We start from the raw sequence: 20,428 nt of genomic DNA, 5'->3' as shown, positions 1-20,428 counted from the left end.
TTTCCTGGGGCTTTCCTGTCCTGGGAGCACTCACCGCAGCCTTAGCCAGGCTCCTCGCGGGGCCCCTCCCCCTTGGATGCCTTTTGTTTCTGTATTTCTTCCTCTCCCCCCTCCCCCCGTCTTCCTACCTTGATAGAAGCATGAACTCTTCTCACTGTTGCATTCGAACTGTTCTCTCTTTAAATCTCAAGCTGAATTCGTAGGTTTTTCAGGATGGTTTGAAGGTTATCTAGGTAATTTTGGGGACAAGTGACTTGGGGATCCAACTCTTCTGCCATCTTGCCCCGCCTCCCTAAATTATGGAGTTTTAAAACTCCGCTGGCCTGCCTGGGATAAAACACAGGAACACTGCACTGCCAGGTGGGCGGATGGCCTGGAAACAGTGAAGGCAGGGAATTGAAAGATGTCTGGGACACAGAAGGAGAAATTATTCTTCTGTGAGGGCTTTCTGGACAGCAGGCTGCATGAGCTCCCATCTCCAGGGAGGAGGGAGAGGTCTGTATTATTTACCTACCTCACCCCTCAGCATAAACTAACTTCAATATAAGCAGTAAAGTGCCAACAGTGGTGGCAAACACCACTTACACCAAGCCCTACCCTACTATACTCTACAAGTCCTTCTGTACTAGGGCAAGTATACCTGAGAACCAAAGCAGCAGATCCCTCCCCCAGAAGACCAGCACAAACTCCCTGCACCCACCAACTATATTAACCATAGAGGGCTCCAAACTCCAGCGGTCGTGGAAATAACATCAGCTCTCTTTAAACAAGCAAACCAGAGCACATCTAGTTAAAGTTGCCTCACTTTGGACAAGGTCCAAACTTCCCTCACATCAGGCAAGGAAAAACTTCACAGAGCACTGACCTAAAGGAAACAGTAGCCAAAACACAATTGCAGAGTACACAACATACACCAGAAACATTGCCTGAAGCACCAGGACCTGGACAGTATATGACCTCTTCTTTATTAAGCCATTACTCTCAGGAGCAGGAAACATAACAGACTTTCCTAACACCCAAAGGAATACAGATACCAAAACAAAATGCCAATATGGAGGAATTCATCCTAAAAGAAAGAACACAAAAAAGTCATGGCCAGGGATCTAACTGAAGTAGATATAAGTAATATGCCTGAACCGGTATTTAAAACAACAATCAAGGATATTTGTTGGGCTTGAGAAAAGCATGGAAAACACTAGGCTGTCCTTTACCAAAGAGATAACAGACCTAAAATTTAGGCTAAAATTAAAAATGCTATAACTGAAATGTGAAACCAACTTAATGTAATGACCAAAGTGTAGAAAAAAAAAGGAACAAATAGATGATATCAAAGATAAAATTATGGAAAATAATGAAGCTGAAATGAAGAGAGGAATAAAAGTATTGGATCATGAATTCAGACTTAGGAAACTCAATGCCTCCATTAAGCATAATAACATTGGTATCATAGTACTTTCAGAGGAAAGGGAGAGGGGAAAGAAGGCAGAAGGCCTTTCTGAGCAAATAATTATTGAAAACTTCCCTAATCTAAAGAAAAAAAGAAAACTTCCCTAATCTGAGGAAAGAAACAAACATCCAAATCCAGGAGCACAGAGAACTCCCATCAAAAGCAACAAAAGCAGGTCATCGATATAGTAAAATTTGCAAATTATACAGATAAGGAAAAAAATCCTTAAAGTAGCAATAGAAAAGAAGTCTCTAACTTACAAAGCAAGATAGATAAGGTTAGCAGCGGACCTATCCAGAGAAACTTAGCAGGACAGAAACAGTGCCCTGATATATACAACATGCTGAATGGGAAAAATATTCAGCCAAGAATACTTTATCCAGCAAGGCTATACTTCAGAATAGAAGAGATAAAGAGCTTCCCAGACAAATAACAACTAAAGGAGTTTGTGACCACTAAACCAGCCCTGCAATTAATTATAAAGGGGACTCTGAATGGGAAAGAAGGACCAAAGTAATAAATACTAGAGAAGAACAGAGAAAATATCCAGAAAGTATGATTTTACAGGTAAATACAATGACACTAAATTCATATCTATCACTAGTCACTCTGAATGTAAATGCACTAAGTTCTCCAATCAAAAGTCATACAGAGTCAGAATAGATTAAACAACAACAACAACAAAACAAGACCAATCTATATGATGCCAACAAGAGGCTCATTTTGACCTAAAGACACCTGCAGATTAAAAATGGGGGTATGGAGAACCATATATCATGTTAATGGATTTCGAAAGAAAGCTGGATAGCCATGTTATATGAGACAAGCTAGATTTTAAATCAAAGACTAAAACAAAAGATGAAGAATAACACTATATCATAAAAAAAGAGTCCCATCCAACAAGAACATCTAACAATTGTAAATGCTATGCCCACAACTTGGGAGAACACAAACATAAATCAATTAGTAACAAACATAAAGAAATCCATTGATAATGATAAAATAGTGGTAAGGGATTTTAATGTTCCATTTGCAGCAATGGACAGATAATTTAAGCAAAAAATCAACAAGGAAACAATGGCCCTGAGCGACACACTAGATTAGATGGCCTAACAGATATATTCAGAACAATTCATCCTAAAGTAGCAGAATACACATTGTTTTCCAGTGCACATAGAACATTCTCCAGAATAGATCACATACGAGGTCACAAATCAGGCCTCAAAACACATGAAGATTGAGATCATATTTTATGTATATTTTTAAATTACAAAGCTCTGAACCTTGAATTACCCACAAAAATATTTGGAAAGATCAAAAATACATGGAAGTTAAAGAACATTCTACTAAATAATGAATGAGTGAACCAGGAAATTAAAGAAGAAATTTTAAAAATACATGGAAACAAATGAAACAGAAAACATAATGTTCCGAATCCTTTGGGATGCAGCAAAAGTAGTCGTAAGAGGTAAATATACAGCAATAGAGGCCTACCTTAAGAAGTAAGAAAAGACACAGATACACAACCTAAACTTATACCTAAAGAGCTAGAAAAAGAAAAACAAATGAAGCCTAAAGTTAACAGAAGAAGAAAATTAATGATTAGAGCTGAAATAAATGATATAAAACAGAATGAAAAAAAAACAAAACCCAAGACTAAAACAGATCCAAGACACTAGGAATTGCTCTTTGAAAGAATTAATGAATTGATAAATATCTACCAAGACTTATCAAAAAGAAAAGAGAATGGATCCAAATAAGTAAAATCACATCAAGAATGAGAGAGAAAAGTTCATAAGCAGCACCACAAAAATACTAACAATCATGAGAACATTATGAAAAATTATGTGCCAACAAATTGGGCAATCTGAGAGAAATGGATAAAGTCCTAGAAATATAAACCACCAAAATTTTAACAGAGTGACAACCAGCAATGAAATTGAATCAATAATCAAAAATATCCTAAGAAACAAAAGTCCAAGGCCAGGCTTCCCAGGGGAATTCTACCAAACATTAAAAAAAAAAAAAGAGTTAATTCTTTGCAAACTGTTCCAAAAAAAATAGAAATGGAAGGAAAACTTCCAAACTCCTTGAGGCCAACATTATCTTGATTTCCAAACTAGACAAAGACTCCACTAAAAAAGAGAATTACAGGCTGCTATCTTTGATGAACATGGATGTAAAAGTTCTCAACAAGATACTAGCAAATCAAGTCCAACAGTATATGAAAAGAATCATTCACCATAATCAAGTGGCACTGGTATCTGGGCAGTAAGAGTTGTTCAGTATTTGCAAATCAATCGGTGTGATGTATCATATTAATAAAAGGTATTATGCTGAGTGAAATAAGTCAATCAGAGAAGGACAAACATTATATGGTCTCATTCATTTGGGCAATATAAATAATAGTGAAAGGGAATAGAAGGGAAGGGAGAAGAAATGGGTAGGAAATATCAGAAAGGGAGACAGAACACGAAGACTCCTAACTCTGGGAAACGAACTAGGGGTGGTGGAAGGGGAGGAGGGTGGGGGGTGGGGGTGAATGGGTGACGGGCACTGAGGGGGGCACTTGACGAGATGAGCACTGGGTGTTATTCTGTATGTTGGCAAATTGAACACCAATAAAAAAAAATTTATTATAAAATAAAATAAAATAAAATAAAAGATAAGAATCATATGATCCTCTTAATGGGTGCAGAAAAATCATGTGACAAAATACAACATTCATTCTTGTTAAATGCACTCAACAAAGTAGAGATAGAGGGAACATACACCATTATCATTAAGACCATATATGAAAGACTCATAGCTAATATTCTCAATGGGGTAAAACTGAGAGCTTTTCCTCTATGGTCAGGAACAAGACAGGGATGTCCCCTTTCACCATTGTTATTTAACCAAGTACTGAAAGTCTTAGCCTCAGCAATTTGATAACAAAAATAAGTAACAGGAATCCAAGTTGGCAAGGAAGTAGTCAAACTTCACTCTTCATAGATGCAATGATGCTCTAGGTAGAAAATCCAAGGGACTCCACCAAAATTTGCTAGAACTGATACACAAATTCAGTAAATAATGAATATTGAATAACAGCAGAAAGAGAAATCAAGGAATTGATCCCATTTACAATTGTACCAAAAATCATAAGATACCTAAGAATAAACCTAACTAAAGAGGTAAAATATCTGTATGCTGAAAACTATAGAACACCTATGAATGAAACAGAATGACACTAAGAAATGGAAAGACACTCCATTCTCATGGGCTCGGAAAACAAATATTGTTAAAATGTCTATACTACCAAAGCAATCTATGCGTTTAGTGTAGTCCCTATCAAAATACAACCAGTATTTTTTGCAGAGCTCAAACAATCCTAAAATTTGTATGGAACCACAAAATACCCCAAATAGCCAAAATAATGTTGATAAAGAAAAGCAAAGCTGGAAGCATCACAATTCCAGACTTCAAACTATATTACAAAGTGTAGTGATCAAGACAGTATGGCACTGGCACAAAAACAGACACATAAATCATTAGAACAGAACAGAACACCCAGAAGTGGACCCACAACTATATGGTAAATAAACCTTTGACAAGACAAGAATGAATATCCAATGGAAAAATTACAGTCTCTTCAAAAAATGGTGTTGGGAAAACTCAACAGCCACATAAGAAAGAATGAAACTGGACCACTTTCTTACACCATACACAAAAATGAATTCAAAATAGATGAAAGATGTAAATGTGAGAAAGTAATCCATCAAAATCCTAGAGAAGAACACAGATAGTAACCTCTTTGACATTGCCTGTTGCAGCTTTTTAACTAGACACAACCATTCTGCAAAATAGTACAGAGGTTTTTCAAAAAATTCAAAGTCCATCTACCCTTTGATCCAGCAATTGCACTACTAGGTATTTACCCAAAGGATAGAAAAATACTGATTGGAAGTGATACATGCATCCTGATGTTTATAGTAGCATTATTAATGATAGCCAGTTATGGTAAGAGTCCAAATGCCCATTGACAGATGAATAGATAAAGTAGTGTGGTATACATTTACAATGGAAGATTACTCAGCCATCAAAAAAATTGGAATCTTGCATTTGAAACAATGTGGATGAACCTAGAGTGTGTTATGCTAAGTGAAATAAGTCAGAGAAAGACAAGTACCATATGATTTCACTCATATGTGGAATTTAAGAAATAAAACAGATGAACATGGGGGGAAGGAAAGAAACAAAGTATTACTTAGACTTTTAACTATAGAGAACAAACTGAAGGTTTCTGGAGGGGAGGTTGGAATGGGTTAAATGAGTGATGGGCATTATGGAGGGTGCTTCTTGTGATGAGCGCACTGGGTGTTACATGTAAGTGATGAATCATTAAATTCTACTCCTGAAACTAAGATTACACTATATGTTAACTAAATGGAATTTAAATGAAAATTTAAAAAGAGGAAATTCCAGGAACAATAATATGTAATCTTTAGCTTTTTCAGAGTTTATTCCTCTATATCTAATTATATTTAATCGTTTAGTAGAGGCTTTGAAATGTGCTCAGCACAGCAATTTGTTATCTTTCAAATAAAGATATATGATCAAGCTTTGGCATACTATGGGTTGTTTGTGCTGAGTACCAAATGTGAGTACCTTGACAAAGTAACTTTTTTAAATTCAAGTTTCCTCTCATCCTATTGTATTTATTTTTTTAAATAATAAATTTATTTTTTATTGGTGTTCAATTTGCCAACATACAGAATAACACCCAGTGCTCATCCTGTCAAGTGCCCCCCTCAGTGCCCGTCACCCATTCACCCCCACCCCCCGCCCTCCTCCCCTTCCACCACCCCTAGTTCGTTTCCCAGAATTAGGAGTCTACCCGTTTCAATGCATTTCATTGCATCTGTATCTTTGGGGTAAATCTCAATATAATATAATAATAATTATTATTATTATAATAATTGAAATGGCAATAAATGATTTATATGCTCAGTTTCCAAAGCAGAACAAGTTTTTCAATGGCTTCAGTGTGCCTGATTATAGAAATTGTGGGGTGGGGGCATAAATCCAATAGAATCTTACTTTTGCAAAAAAGACACATGGGAAAACTTGATATTAAAAAAACAATAATGTATAGGCTATAAAATAGTAATAAAGAAGAAAGATTAAAGTAAGGCATTCTGGTAATTTAATGTGAAAAATATAAGGAGGAAAGTAAAAACTACTTTTAGTAGTTTTGAAAAAATAAGCTGGTACAAATGAGGGAAAATCGGTTGTACCGAAATACCACAGAGCTAACATAACTGTCAACTACTTTCAGAATTTGTCACTTTTAAGCAGATTGATGGTGGATTTGGATTATTATTCTGCAATTACAAATTATAATTACCTTAAAATATTTCTGCCATGCACGCAGTGTTGAGAATTTAATAGGGCCTAATGTTAAATAAAACTTTAAAAGATCAGCATCACAAGAACCTATTAGACATTAAATCTTATCAAAAGTAAGAACCCATTAATACATTTTAACATGATGAGAAAATTTTCATTTAGAAAATTTTGTGTCTTTGAATATGCATCTCAAGGAGAGCAAAAGTAAGGGGAATTTTATCAGAAAATCTGGCTTAAAAATATGAATACAGCTGTCTTTTACAAATATCATCTAAATCAGTGCTTCTCAAACTACGTGTGTTGAAGAGCAGTTAATTTTCCAGCTCTCCAATTTGTTCCATAACAAAGTTTTATAAAATATAATAAAAAATAGCTAGGAAAATGGAAGAGAAATAATAAAAACATACAAAAGACATGCCTATATTTTTAATAAGTTCAATGCACATTAAATTGCTTAATCAAATTGCTACGAAACTTTCTAAAGCTTACTTTCAAATTATATACTTAGCCTGTCATAGGCCAGTAATGGTTTGTAGAGTAGTACCTATCTGGATACTCACAATCTGCATTCCTTATTTAAAACAAAAATAGAGACTTTAGGAAATATATACTAATAAATAAGAAAGACAAAAAAATAAATAAATTGAAAGTTAACCTACTGGAAACATTTTGTTATAAGGAAAGGGACTACTCTTTCTTGACTTAGGCATAAAAAAGCCATTTGTCTTGTATGATGTATAAAATACTCCTTATAAATACAGAACTTATAAGTACACATACACAGGCACACACTAAATATATCTAAGATCTTCAGTAACTCCTTAACTTTACAACATTAACCATATTTGCATCCATCAACTATCTCAGTTAAATTTATATTTTTATTTAATTCTTTTATACAATTATAATTATAAAAATGTCCCTTTTAAATAAGCTTTGAGGGATGCATGGGTGACTCAGGGAGCCTGCTTTTCCCAGTTCCTTTGTCTCTGCCTCTCTCTGTGTGAGTGTCTCTCATGAATAAATAAATAAATATTTAAAGAATAAATAAATAAGCTTTAATTTTTATTAATGCAATAATAATTTACTGATGGACCATTGTATGATAGGCACTATGCTAGGCACTAAAGTTCAGTGTATCAAACCTAACTTAAGTACTATTGGTGGAATGCTAACTTGTTATGCTTATAAATTCTTTTCTGCCAAAGGTATAGTAGGTAAGGTCATCTCCAGTTACATTAAATTGTGGATCATTATAAGAGTTAAACTGGTTTAATTTTTTTTCTCTCTTATATTATGTTTTCAAGTTTCTATATAAATTCCAGTTAGCCTACAGTGTAATATTAGTTTCAGGTGTAGAAATTAGTGATTCAAGATCTACATACAACACCAGGTGCTCATTACAAGTGCACTCCTTAATACCCATCACCTATTTAACCCACCTCCCCTCTAGCAACTGTGTGTTATCTATAGCTGAAAGTCTGTTTCTTGGTTTGCTTCTGTTTTCTATTTGCTCACGTGTTTTGTTTCTTAAATTCTACATATGAGTGAACATCTCACCTCTTCTTTATCCATCATTAGTTAGGGGATACTTGGGCTATTTCTATAATTTGGCTATTTTAGATAATGCTGCTATAATATCAGGGTGTGTCTGTATCCCTTTGAATGAGTATTTTTGTATTATTTGGGTAAATACCTAGTAATGCAGTTCTAGATCATAGGATAGTTGTATTTTTAACTTTTTGAGGAACCTCCATACTGTTTTCCAGAGTGACTTCAACATTTTACATTACCACCAACAGTGCAAGAGGGTTCTCCTTCTCCACATCCTCACCAAAATTTTTCTTTAAAGAACACAATACAGGGGCACCAAAATGGATCAGTTGGGTAAGCATCTGACTCTGGATTTCAGCTCAGGTCATATCTCAGGGTCCTGGAATCATGCCTTGCATCAGACTCCATGCTCAGTGGGAAGACTACTTGAAATTCTCACTTTCCCTCTGCTCCTCTCCTGTTTGTATGCATGCACTCTTTTTCTCTCAAATAAATAAATACAACTTTAAAGAACACAGTACATTAGGCCAATAATGATAGGTCATCCCCTCATTATGAGACTTGCAAAAAAACCTTAAAAATGTTAGTACCTTATTTGCAAGAATGTGGACAATAATGTGTTACTGGTATCTGGGCAAACTATTATCTCTTTAATGATAACCTGACAAAAACTGTCAACTTAATTTATTTATTTATTTATTTATTTATTTATTTATTATTTTATTGACTTATTTGAGAGAGTGTGTGTGTGTGCACAATGGAGAGAGAGGGAGAAGAAGAGAGAGAATCCACAGCAGACACTGCAACTAAGCACAGAGCCTGATATAAGGCTCAATCTCACAACCACCAGATCACGACCTGAGCTGAAACTGAGAGTCGGTGGCTTAACCAACTGAGTAACCCTGTCACCCCGCAGATTAACAACATTAAGAATGCACATACAGGGGCACCTCTGTTGTTCAGTCCATTAAGTGTCTACCTTTAGCTTGGGTCATGATCCCAGGGTGGTGTGACTGAGCTCCACATTGTGTTCCCTGCTCAGTAGGGAGCCTGTTTCTCCCTCTCCCTCTGCCCTTTTTTTAAAATAATAAATTTATTTTTATTGGTGTTCAATTTGCCAACATACAGAATAACAGTGCTCATCCCGTCAAGTGCCCCCCTCAGTGCCAGTCACCCATTCACCCCCACCCCCCGCCCTCCTCCCCTTCCACCACCCCTAGTTCATTTCCCAGAGTTAGCAGTCTTCATGTTCCATCTCCCTTTCTGATATTTCCTACCCATTTCTTCTCCCTTCCCTTCTATTCCCTTTCACTATTATTTATATTCCCCAAATGAATGAGAACACATAATATTTGTCCTTCTCCAATTTACTTACTTCACTCAGCATAATACCCTCCAGTTCCATCCACGTTGAAGCAAATGGTGGGTATTTGTCGTTTCTAATGGCTGAGTAATATTCCATTGTATACATAAACCACATCTTCTTTATCCATTCTTCTTTCCATGGACACCGAGGCTTCTTCCACAGTTTGGCTATTGTGGACATTGCTGCTAGAAATATCGGGGTGCAGGTGTCCCGGCGTTTCATTGCATCTGTATCTTTGGGGTAATTCCCCAACAGTGCAATTGCTGGGTTGTAGGGCAGATCTATTTTTAACTCTTTGAGGAACCTCCACACAGTTTTCCAGAGTGGCTGCACCATTTCACATTCCCACCAACAGTGTAAGAGGGTTCCCTTTTCTCCACATCCTCTCCAACATTTGTGGTTTCCTGCCTTGTTAATTTTCCCCATTCTCACTGGTGTGAGGTGGTATCTCATTGTGGTTTTGATTTGTATTTCCTCTGCCCTTTTCCCATTCATGCTCACTCACGTGCTCTCTCTCTGTCTCTCTTTCTCAAATAAAAAAATAAAATCTTTTAAAAAATAAAAATAAAATAAAATGCAGTACAATTTGACACATCAATTCTACTTCTATTAATTTATCTTCTAGATATCTTTGCACATATGCACAATTCATGATCTTAAGTGAAAAAAATGATTTATAGAACAATACATACAATGTGATTGCATGCATGCCCTGGACATTTCTAGAACAATATTCAAGAAATTGTTGAATGAGGTGCAGAAATTGTCTAAAGATAGGAAGAAGACTCCCCTTTTGTCATATAAACTTTAATCTTATTTTTATCACCACTTCCATGTGTCATTGAGTAATATAAAAAGCCGTCCTCAGGGGGAAATACATCGCAATACAAGCATCCATTCAAAAACTGGGAAGAACTCAAATACAAAAGCTAACCTTACACATAAAGGAGCTAGAGAAAAAACATCAAATAGATCCTACACCAATCAGAAGAAGAGAGTTAATAAAGATTCGAGCAGAACTCAACAAAATCGAGACCAGAAGAACTGTGGAACAGATCAACAGAACCAGGAGTTGGTTCTTTGAAAGAATTAATAAGATAGATAAACCATTAGCCAGCCTTATTAAAAAGAAGGGAGAGAGGACTCAAATTAATAAAATCATGAATGAGAAAAGAGAGATCACTACCAACACCAAGGAAATACAAACGATTTTAAAAACATATTATGAACAGCTATATGCCAATAAATTAGGCAATGTAGAAGAAATGGACGCATTTCTGGAAAGCCACAAACTACCAAAAATGGAACAGGAAGAAATAGAAAACCTGAACAGGCCAATAACCAGGAGGACTTTTATGTCTTGGGAGCGATTTGATGACTGCTTCAATTTTAGGATTGTTTGTTCCAGCTCTGTGAAAAATACTGGTTGTACTTTGATAGAGATTGCATTAAATGAATAGATTGCTTTGGGTAGTATAGACATCTTAACAATGTTTGTTTTTGCAATCCATGAGCATTGACTGTTTCTTCATTTCTTCTGTCAATGTTCTATAGTTTTCAGAGTACAGATACTTTACTTCTTTGGTTAGGTTTATTCCTAGATATCTTATGGTTTTTGGTACAATTATAAATGGGATCAATTCCTTGATTTGTCTTTTCTCCTGCTTTATTATTAGTGTATAGAAATGCAGAAGATTTCAGTACATTAATTTTTGTATCCTGTGACTTTACTGAATTCATGTATCAGTTATAGTAATTTTTTGGTGGAATCTTTTTGGCTTTCTACTTAGCATATCATGTCAGCTGTAAAGTATGAAAGTTTGACTTCTTCCTTGTTAGTTTGGATACCTCTTATTTGTTTTTGCTGTCTGGTTGCTGAGGCTAGAACTTCTGCCACTATGTTAAATAACAGTGGAGGGAGTGGACATCCCTGTCTTATACCTGAATGTAGAGGAAAAGCTCTTAGATTTTCCCCATTGAGGATGATATTTAGCTATGGAACTTTCATATATGGTCTTTATTATGTATTTTTTTTAGAATTTATTTGTTTATTCATTAAAGATACACAGAGAGAGAGAGGCAGAGACACTGGCAGAGGGAGAAGCAGGCTCCATGCAGGGAGCCCAACGTGGGACTCCATCCCGGATCTCCAGGAACACACACTGGGCTGAAGGCAGTGCTAAACCTCTGGGCCACCAGTGCTGCCCTGGTCTTTATTATGTTAACATATATCCCCTCTATCCCTACTTTGGTAAGTTTTTTTTTTTTTTATTTAATCAAGAATTGATGCTGCACTTTGTGAAATGTTTTTTTTTCTGCATCAGTTGAGAGGATCATAGGACTCTTAACCTTTATTTTATTAATATGGTGTATCAAGTTGATCGATTTGTGAATATTGAACCAACTTTGCAGCCCAGGAATAAATACCACTTGATTATGGAGAATGATTCTTTCCATGATTCTTTTGTTTTGATTCACTACTATCTTGTTGAGAATTTTTGCCTCCATGTTCATAAGGGATATTGGTTTGTAATTCTTCTTTTCAGTGGGGTCTTTCTCTGGTTTTGGGATCAAGATAATGCTGGTTTCATAGAATGAATTTGGAAGTTTTCCTTTTTTTTTTTTTTTGGAATGGTTTGAGAAGAATTGATATTAAACGTTCTTTAAAGGGGAGGGGCAAGATGGCGGAAGAGTAGGGTCCCCAAATCACCTGTCCCCAACAATTTACCTAGATAACCTTCAAATCATCATGAAAATCTGCGAATTAGGCTTGAGATTTAAAGAGAGAACAGCTGAAACGCTACAGTGAGAAGAGTTCGGGCTTCTATCAAGGTAGGAAGACGGGGAAAAAGAAATAAAGAAACAAAAGGCATCCGAGGGGGAGGGGCCCCGGGAGGAGTCGGGCTAAGGCCGGGGCGAGTGTCCCCAGGACAGGAGAGCCCCGTCCCGGAGAAGCAGGAGCTGCACCGACCTTCCCGGGCGGAAAGGGGCTCCAGGGAGGTGGAGCAGGACCCCAGGAGGGCGGGGATGCCCTCAGGCTCCCTGGGACACTAACAGACACCTGCGCCCCTAGGAGAGTGCGCCGAGCTCCCTAAAGGGATGCAGCGCATGGCGGGACCCGGAGCAGCTCGGAGGGGCTCGGGCGGCAGCTCTGCGGAGGGGGCTGCACCGCCAGGAGCGCGAACCCAACAGCGCAGACCCGGGAGCACTGGGCGCCGGGGACACAGCCCAGGATCCGGCCTCCCCCCCGGGACAGGCAGAAGCCAGGAGGGCCCAGGACATCAAGGACACTCTTGCCCCAAGCTGAGCAGATCAGCGGCCCCACCCCGGAGCCCCCAGACCCCTGCTGACCGAGAGCTCTGTAGTTACTGCGGGAGCTGAATTCAGGGCTCCAGAGCTGGCCGCTGCCACTGCGGTTGTTCCTCCTGGGGCCTCACGGGGTAAACAACCCCCACTGAGCCCTGCACCAGGCAGGGGGGAGAGCAGCTCCCCTAAGTGCTAACACCTGAAAATCAGCACAACGGGCCCCTCCCCCAGAAGACCAGCTAGACGGACAACTTCCAGGGGAACTCAGGGGACTTAAAGTATACAGAATCAGAAGATACTCCCCCGAGTTTTTTTTTTTCTTTTTGATTTCTGTTTGCTTCCCCCACCTTTTTTCCCTTTCTTTCTTTTTCTTTATCTTTTCTTCTTTTTTCCTTCCTTTTTTCTTTTTTTTTTCTCTTTTCTTTCCTTCTTTCTCTCCTCTCTTTTTCTCCTTTTCCCAATACAACTTGCTTTTGGCCACTCTGCACTAAGCAAAATGACTAGAAGGAAAACCTTACCTCAAAAGAAAGAATAAGAAACAGTCCTCTCTCCCACAGAGTTACGAAATCTGGATTACAATTCAATGTCAGAAAGCCAATTCAGAAGCACTATTATACAGCTACTGGTGCTCTGGAAAAAAGCATAAAGGACTCAAGAGACTTCATGACTGAGGAATTTAGATCTAATCAGGAAGAAATTAAAAATCAATTGAATGAGATGCAATCCAAACTAGAAGTCCTAAAGATGAGGGTTAACGAGGTGAAGAACGAGTGAGCGACATAGAAGACAAGTTGATGGCAAAAAGGGAAACTGAGGAAAAAAGAGACAAACAATTAAAAGACCATGAGGATAGATTAAGGGAAATAAACGAAAGCCTGAGGAAGAAAAACCTACGTTTAATTGGGGTTCCCGAGGGCGCCGAAAGGGACAGAGGGCCAGAATATGTATTTGAACAAATCATAGCTGAAAACTTTCCTAATCTGGGAAAGGAAACAGGCATTCAGATCCAGCAAATAGAGAGATCACCCCCTAAAATCAATAAAAACCGTTGAACACCTTGACATTTAATAGTTAATCTTGCAAATTCTCAAGATAAAGAAGAGATCCTTAAAGCAGCAAGAGACAAGAAATCCCTGACTTTTATGGGGAGGAGTATTAGGGTAACAACAGACCTCTCCACAGAGACTTGGCAGGTCAGAAAGGGCTGGCAGGATATATTCAGGTTCCTAAATGAGAAGAACATGCAACCAAGAATACTTTATCCCACAAGGCTCTCATTCAAAATGTAAGGGGGGATAAAGAGCTTCAAAGACAGGCAGGAACTGAAAGAATATGTGACCTCCAAACCAGCTCTGCAAGAAATTTTAAGGGGGACTTTAAAATTCCCCTTTAAGAAGAACTTCAGTGGAACAATACACAAAACCAAGGACTGAATAGATATCATGATGACACTAAACTCATATCTTTCAATAGTAACTCTGAATGTGAACGGGCTTATGACCCCATCAAAAGGTACAGAGTTTCAGACTGGATAAAAAAAGCAGGACCCATCTATTTGCTGTCTACCAGAGACTCATTTTAGACAGAAGGACACCTACAGCCTGAAAATAGAAGGTTGGAGAACCATTTACCATTCAAATAGTCCTCAAAAGAAAGCAGGGGTAGCCATCCTTATATCAGATAAACTAAAATTTACACCGAAGACTGTAGTGAGAGATGAAGAGGGACACTATATCATACTTAAAGGATCTGTCCAACAACAGGACCTAAAAATCAACAATATTTATGCCCCAAATGTGGGAGCTGCCAAGTATATCAATCAATTAATAACCAAACTTAAGACATACTTAGATAATAATACACTTATATTGGTGACTTCAATCTAGCACTTTCTATACTCAATAGGTCTTCTAAACACGACATCTCCAAAGAAATGAGAGCTTTATTTTTTTAATTTTTATTTATTTATGATAGTCACAGAGAGAGAGAGAGGCAGAGATACAGGCAGAGGGAGAAGCAGGCTCCGTACACCGGGAGCCCAATGTGGGATTCGATCCCGGGTCTCCAGGATCGTGCCCTGGGCCAAAGGCAGGCACCAAACCGCTGCACCACCCAGGGATCCCGAAATGAGAGCTTTAAATGATACACTGGACTAGATGGTTTTCAGAGATATCTACAGAACTTTACATCCAAACTCAACTGAATACACATTCTTCTCAAGTACACATGGAACTTTCTCCAGAATAGACCACATACTGGGTCACAAATCGAGTCTGAACCCATACCAAAAGATTGGGATCATCCCCTGCATATTCTCAGACCATAATGCCTCGAAATTAGAACTAAATCACAACAAGAAGTTTGGAAGGACTTCAATCATGTGGAGGTTAAGGACCATCCTGCTAAAAGATGAAAGGGTCAACCAGGAAATTAAGGAAGAATTAAAAAGATTCATGGAAACTAATGAGAATGAAGATACAACTGTTCAAAATCTTTGGGATACAGCAAAAACAGTCCTCAGGGGGAAATACATCGCAATACAAGCATCCATTCAAAAACTGGGAAGAACTCAAATACAAAAGCTAACCTTACACATAAAGGAGCTAGAGAAAAAACATCAAATAGATCCTACACCAATCAGAAGAAGAGAGTTAATAAAGATTCGAGCAGAACTCAACAAAATCGAGACCAGAAGAACTGTGGAACAGATCAACAGAACCAGGAGTTGGTTCTTTGAAAGAATTAATAAGATAGATAAACCATTAGCCAGCCTTATTAAAAAGAAGGGAGAGAGGACTCAAATTAATAAAATCATGAATGAGAAAAGAGAGATCACTACCAACACCAAGGAAATACAAACGATTTTAAAAACATATTATGAACAGCTATATGCCAATAAATTAGGTAATCTAGAAGAAATGGATGCATTTCTGGAAAGCCACAAACTACCAAAAATGGAACAGGAAGAAATAGAAAACCTGAACAGGCCAATAACCAGGGAGGAAATTGAAGCAGTCATCAAAACGCTCCCAAGACACAAAAGTCCAGGGCCAGATGGCTTCCCAGGGGAATTCTATCAAACGTTTAAAGATGAAACCATACCTATTCTACTATAGCTGTTTGGAAAGAGAGAAAGAGATGGAGTACTTCCAAAATCATTCTATGAGGCCAGCATCACCTTAATTCCAAAACCAGACAAAGACCCCACCAAAAAGGAGTATTATAGACCAATATCCCGGATGAACATGGATGCAAAAATTCTCAACAAGATACTGGCCAATAGGATCCAACAATACATTAAGAAAATTATTCACCATGACCAAGTAGGATTTATCCCTGGGATGCAAGGCTGGTTCACCACTCGTAAAACAATCAATGTGATTCATCATATCAGCAAGAGAAAAACCAAGAACCATATGATCCTCTCATTAGATGCAGAGAAAGCATTTGACAATTTCAAAATCCATTCCTGATCAAAACTCTTCAGAGTGTAGGGATACAGGGAACATTCCTCAGCATCTTAAAAGCCATCTACGAAAAGCGCACAGCAAATATCATTCTCAATGGCGAAGCACTGGGAGCCTTTCCTCTAAGATCAGGAGCAAGACAGGGATCTCCACTCTCACCACTGCTATTCAACATTGTACAGGAAGTCCTAGCCTCAGCAATCAGACAAGAAAAAGACGTTAAAGGCATTCAAATTGGCAAAGAAGAAGTCAAACTCTCCCTCGTCACAGATGACATGATACTCTACATAGAAAACCCAAAAGCCCCCACCCAAGATTGCTAGAACTCATACAGCATTTTGGCAGCGTGGCAGGATACAAAATCAATGCCCAGAAATCAGTGGCTTTTCTATACGCTAACAATGAGACTGAAGAAAGAGAAATTAAGGAGTCAATCCCATTTACAATTGCACCCAAAAGCATAAGATACCTAGGAATAAACCTAACCAAAGAGGCAAAGGATCTATACCCTAAAAACTATATAGAACACTTCAGAAAGAAATTGAGGAAGACACAAAGAGATGGAAAAATAATCCATGCTCATGGATTGGAAGAATTAATATTGTGAAATTGTCAATGTTACCCAGGCAATTTACACCTTTAATGCAATCCCTATCAAAATACCATGGACTTTCTTCAGAGAGAACAAATTATTTTAAGATTTGTGTGGAATCAGAAAAGACCCCGAATAGCCAGGGGAATTTTAAAAAAGAAAACCATAAAGAAAACCATATCTGGGGGCATCACAATGCCAGATTTCAGGTTGTACTACAAAGCTATGTTCATCAAGACAGTGTGGTACTGGCACAAAAACAGACACATAGATCAATGGAACAGAATAGAGAACCCAGAAGTGGACCCTGAACTTTATGGTCAACTAATATTCAATAAAGGAGGAAAGACTATCCAATGGAAGAAAGACAGTCTCTTTAATAAATGGTGCTGGGAAAATTGGACGTCCACATGCAGAAGAATGAAACTAGACCACTCTCTTCCACCAAACACAAAGATAAACTCAAAATGGATGAAAGATCTAAATGTGAGACAAGATTCCATCAAAATCCTAGAGGAGAACAGAGGCAACACCCTTTTTGAAGTTAGCCACAGTAACTTCTTGCAAGATACATCCACGAAGTCAAAAGAAACAAAAGCAAAAATGAACTATTGGGATTTTCAAGATAAGAAGCTTTTGCACAGCAAAGGATACAGTGAACAAGACTAAAAGACAACCTACAGAATTGGAGAAGATATTTGCAAATGAGGTGTCAGATAAAGGGCTAGTTTCTTTAATAAGTTAAAGAACTTATTAAACTCAACACCAAGGAAACAAACAACCTAATCATGAAATGGGCAAAAGACATGAACAGAAATCTCACAGAGGAAGACATAGACATGGCCAACATGCACATGAGAAAATGCTCTGCATCACTTGCCATCAGGGAAATACAAATCAAAACCACAATGAGATACCACGTCACACCAGTGAGAATGGGGAAAATTAACAAGGTGGGAAACCACAAATGTTGGAGAGGATGCGGAGAAAAGGGAACCCTCTTACACTGTTGGTGGGAATGTGAACTGGTGCAGCCACTCTGGAATACTGTGTGGAGGTTCCTCAAAGAGTTAAAAATAGACCTGTCCTATGACCCAGCAATTTCACTGTTGGGGATTTACCCCAATGATACAGATGCAATGAAACGCCGGGACACCTTCACCTGGATGTTTCTAGCAACAATGTCCACAATAGCCAAACTGCGGAAGGAGCTCGGTGTCCATTGAAAGATGAATGGATAAAAGATAAAGAATGGATAAAGAAGATGTGGTTTATGTATACAATGGAATATTACTCTGCCATTAGAAATGACAAATACCCACCATTTGCTTCAACCTGGATGGAACTGGAGGGTATTATGCTGAGTGAAGTAAGTAATTCGGATACGGATAAACATTATATGTTCTCATTCATTTGGGGAATATAAATAATAGTGAAAGGGAATAGAATGGAAGGGAGAAGAAATGTGCGGGAAATATGAGAAAGGGAGACAGAACATGAGAGACTCCTAACTCTGGGAAACGAACTAGGGGTGGTGGAATGGGTGGAGGGAGTGGGGCGGGGGTGACTGGGTGACGGGCACTGAGGGAGGCACTTGACGGGATGAGCACTGGGTGTTATTCTCTAAGTTGGCAAATTGAACACCAATAAAAAATAAATTTTTTATAAAAAAACAAAGGCCATCCTGGTGAAGTCTCATAGGGAAATGAAGAACCTATTATTGGACATTGGGGGAAAAGTGATATTCATTATAGAGTGGCAAGAAACTTGGCTTTATTGTGTTCTAGAGTTTCATGAAAGAATTTGCAATTTGTGAACTTGAGTCTTTAGTTGAGGATATTCCTAAGCAAATTCTTGAAGGTGCAATCTGATTTCTCCTTGTTGCTTATAGTAAAATACAAAAGGTAAGAGAAAAATTGAAGGAGAAATTGAAGCAAAAGGCAACCATAACTTCAATATTTAAATAATTCTCAGTATATCCTCATTCCAAAAAAATAGTAGGTAATTTCGAGTTAGAAATTAATTAGAATTAGTTATTCTGAGAGAACACTGAAGGTTGGGCTAAATAACCATTCGATAAAGAAATGATGAGTGTGACTCTTGGATCTAATCAACAAGCTAACTCATCAAAATGCAGGAATAGAGATAGGGTTATTTCAGCATATCAGCATAAACAATGCCAGCGTGGACAAAAGGGGATATAGATAGAACAAAATTAAGAAAGACTGTTGGATATCTGGGATTCTATAGGACAAGACAATATAACTACTCAGCCACTATTAAGCATTACTCTTTTTAAAAAGTAAAGAATAACTCCAAAAATGATTCAGAGATCAGTAGGGCTGTCACTATCACCACAGTCCCAGATGGCATAGGTTGAGAATGGGGACAAGATTGTTACCTCCTCAGCGGCAGCAAGCCAGGCTGCCACTGCCTAAGCCATTGGGGTGAGGCCACTGCAGAGGGTCTCGGGGGTAGTGCCATCACACAGAACTGTAAGAGTTTGGGTGCCACTTCAGTGGTCAAGGCAAGATAGCCACTTAGATGAGTTCAGAGGAGAGTATTGAAATAAATAAGATAATTCTAGAGTCTTAAAATCCAACAGAATTTGTCCTGCTAGGTTTGGAGTGATTTGGGAAAAATGACCTCAAACGTCTTTCTGATTGCTGCCTTTTGGAATAGAAATGTCTATCCTATGCCTATCTCATCACTATATTTTGGAAACAAAAATCTCATCTAGTTTTACAAACTAACAGATGAGAAATTTAGCCTCATGATAAATCATACTTCAAGTCTCACCCATACTTGATTTATATGATATTGCTAGATGAGAACTGGAACTTGGAGTTGATTTAGGAATGGGCTAAGATTTGGGGAGCTGTTGAGATGGAGATAAATGTATTTTGCTTGTGAGAAGGTCACAAATTTTTGGTGTCCAGAATATAGAGAATTATGGAATAAATTGTGCCCCCCTCTCCCTATTCACAAGTTCTAAGTCCTAATCCCCAGTACTTCAGGATGTGACTCTATTTGCATATAGGGCCATTAACTAGGCAATTCAGTTAAAATGGGGTCATAGGATGGGCCCTAAAACAATCTAATATGTGTCTTTATAAAAAGACTAGGGCACACAAAGACACAAGTTATGTATAGGAGCAGAGGAAAGACCATAATAAGACAGAGAAAGAAAACAGCCATGTATAGGAAAAGACAAAACTTCAGGGGGGAAAAAAGCCCTGTTGACACCTTGATCTCAGACTTCTGATCTTTAGAACTGTAAGAAAATCAATTTATCCTTTTTAAGCCAT

Source organism: Canis aureus, chromosome X, assembly GCF_053574225.1.
Source record: "Canis aureus isolate CA01 chromosome X, VMU_Caureus_v.1.0, whole genome shotgun sequence".
In the NCBI taxonomy this organism is placed as follows: Eukaryota; Metazoa; Chordata; class Mammalia; order Carnivora; family Canidae; genus Canis; species Canis aureus.
This window is presented reverse-complemented; position numbering follows the sequence as displayed.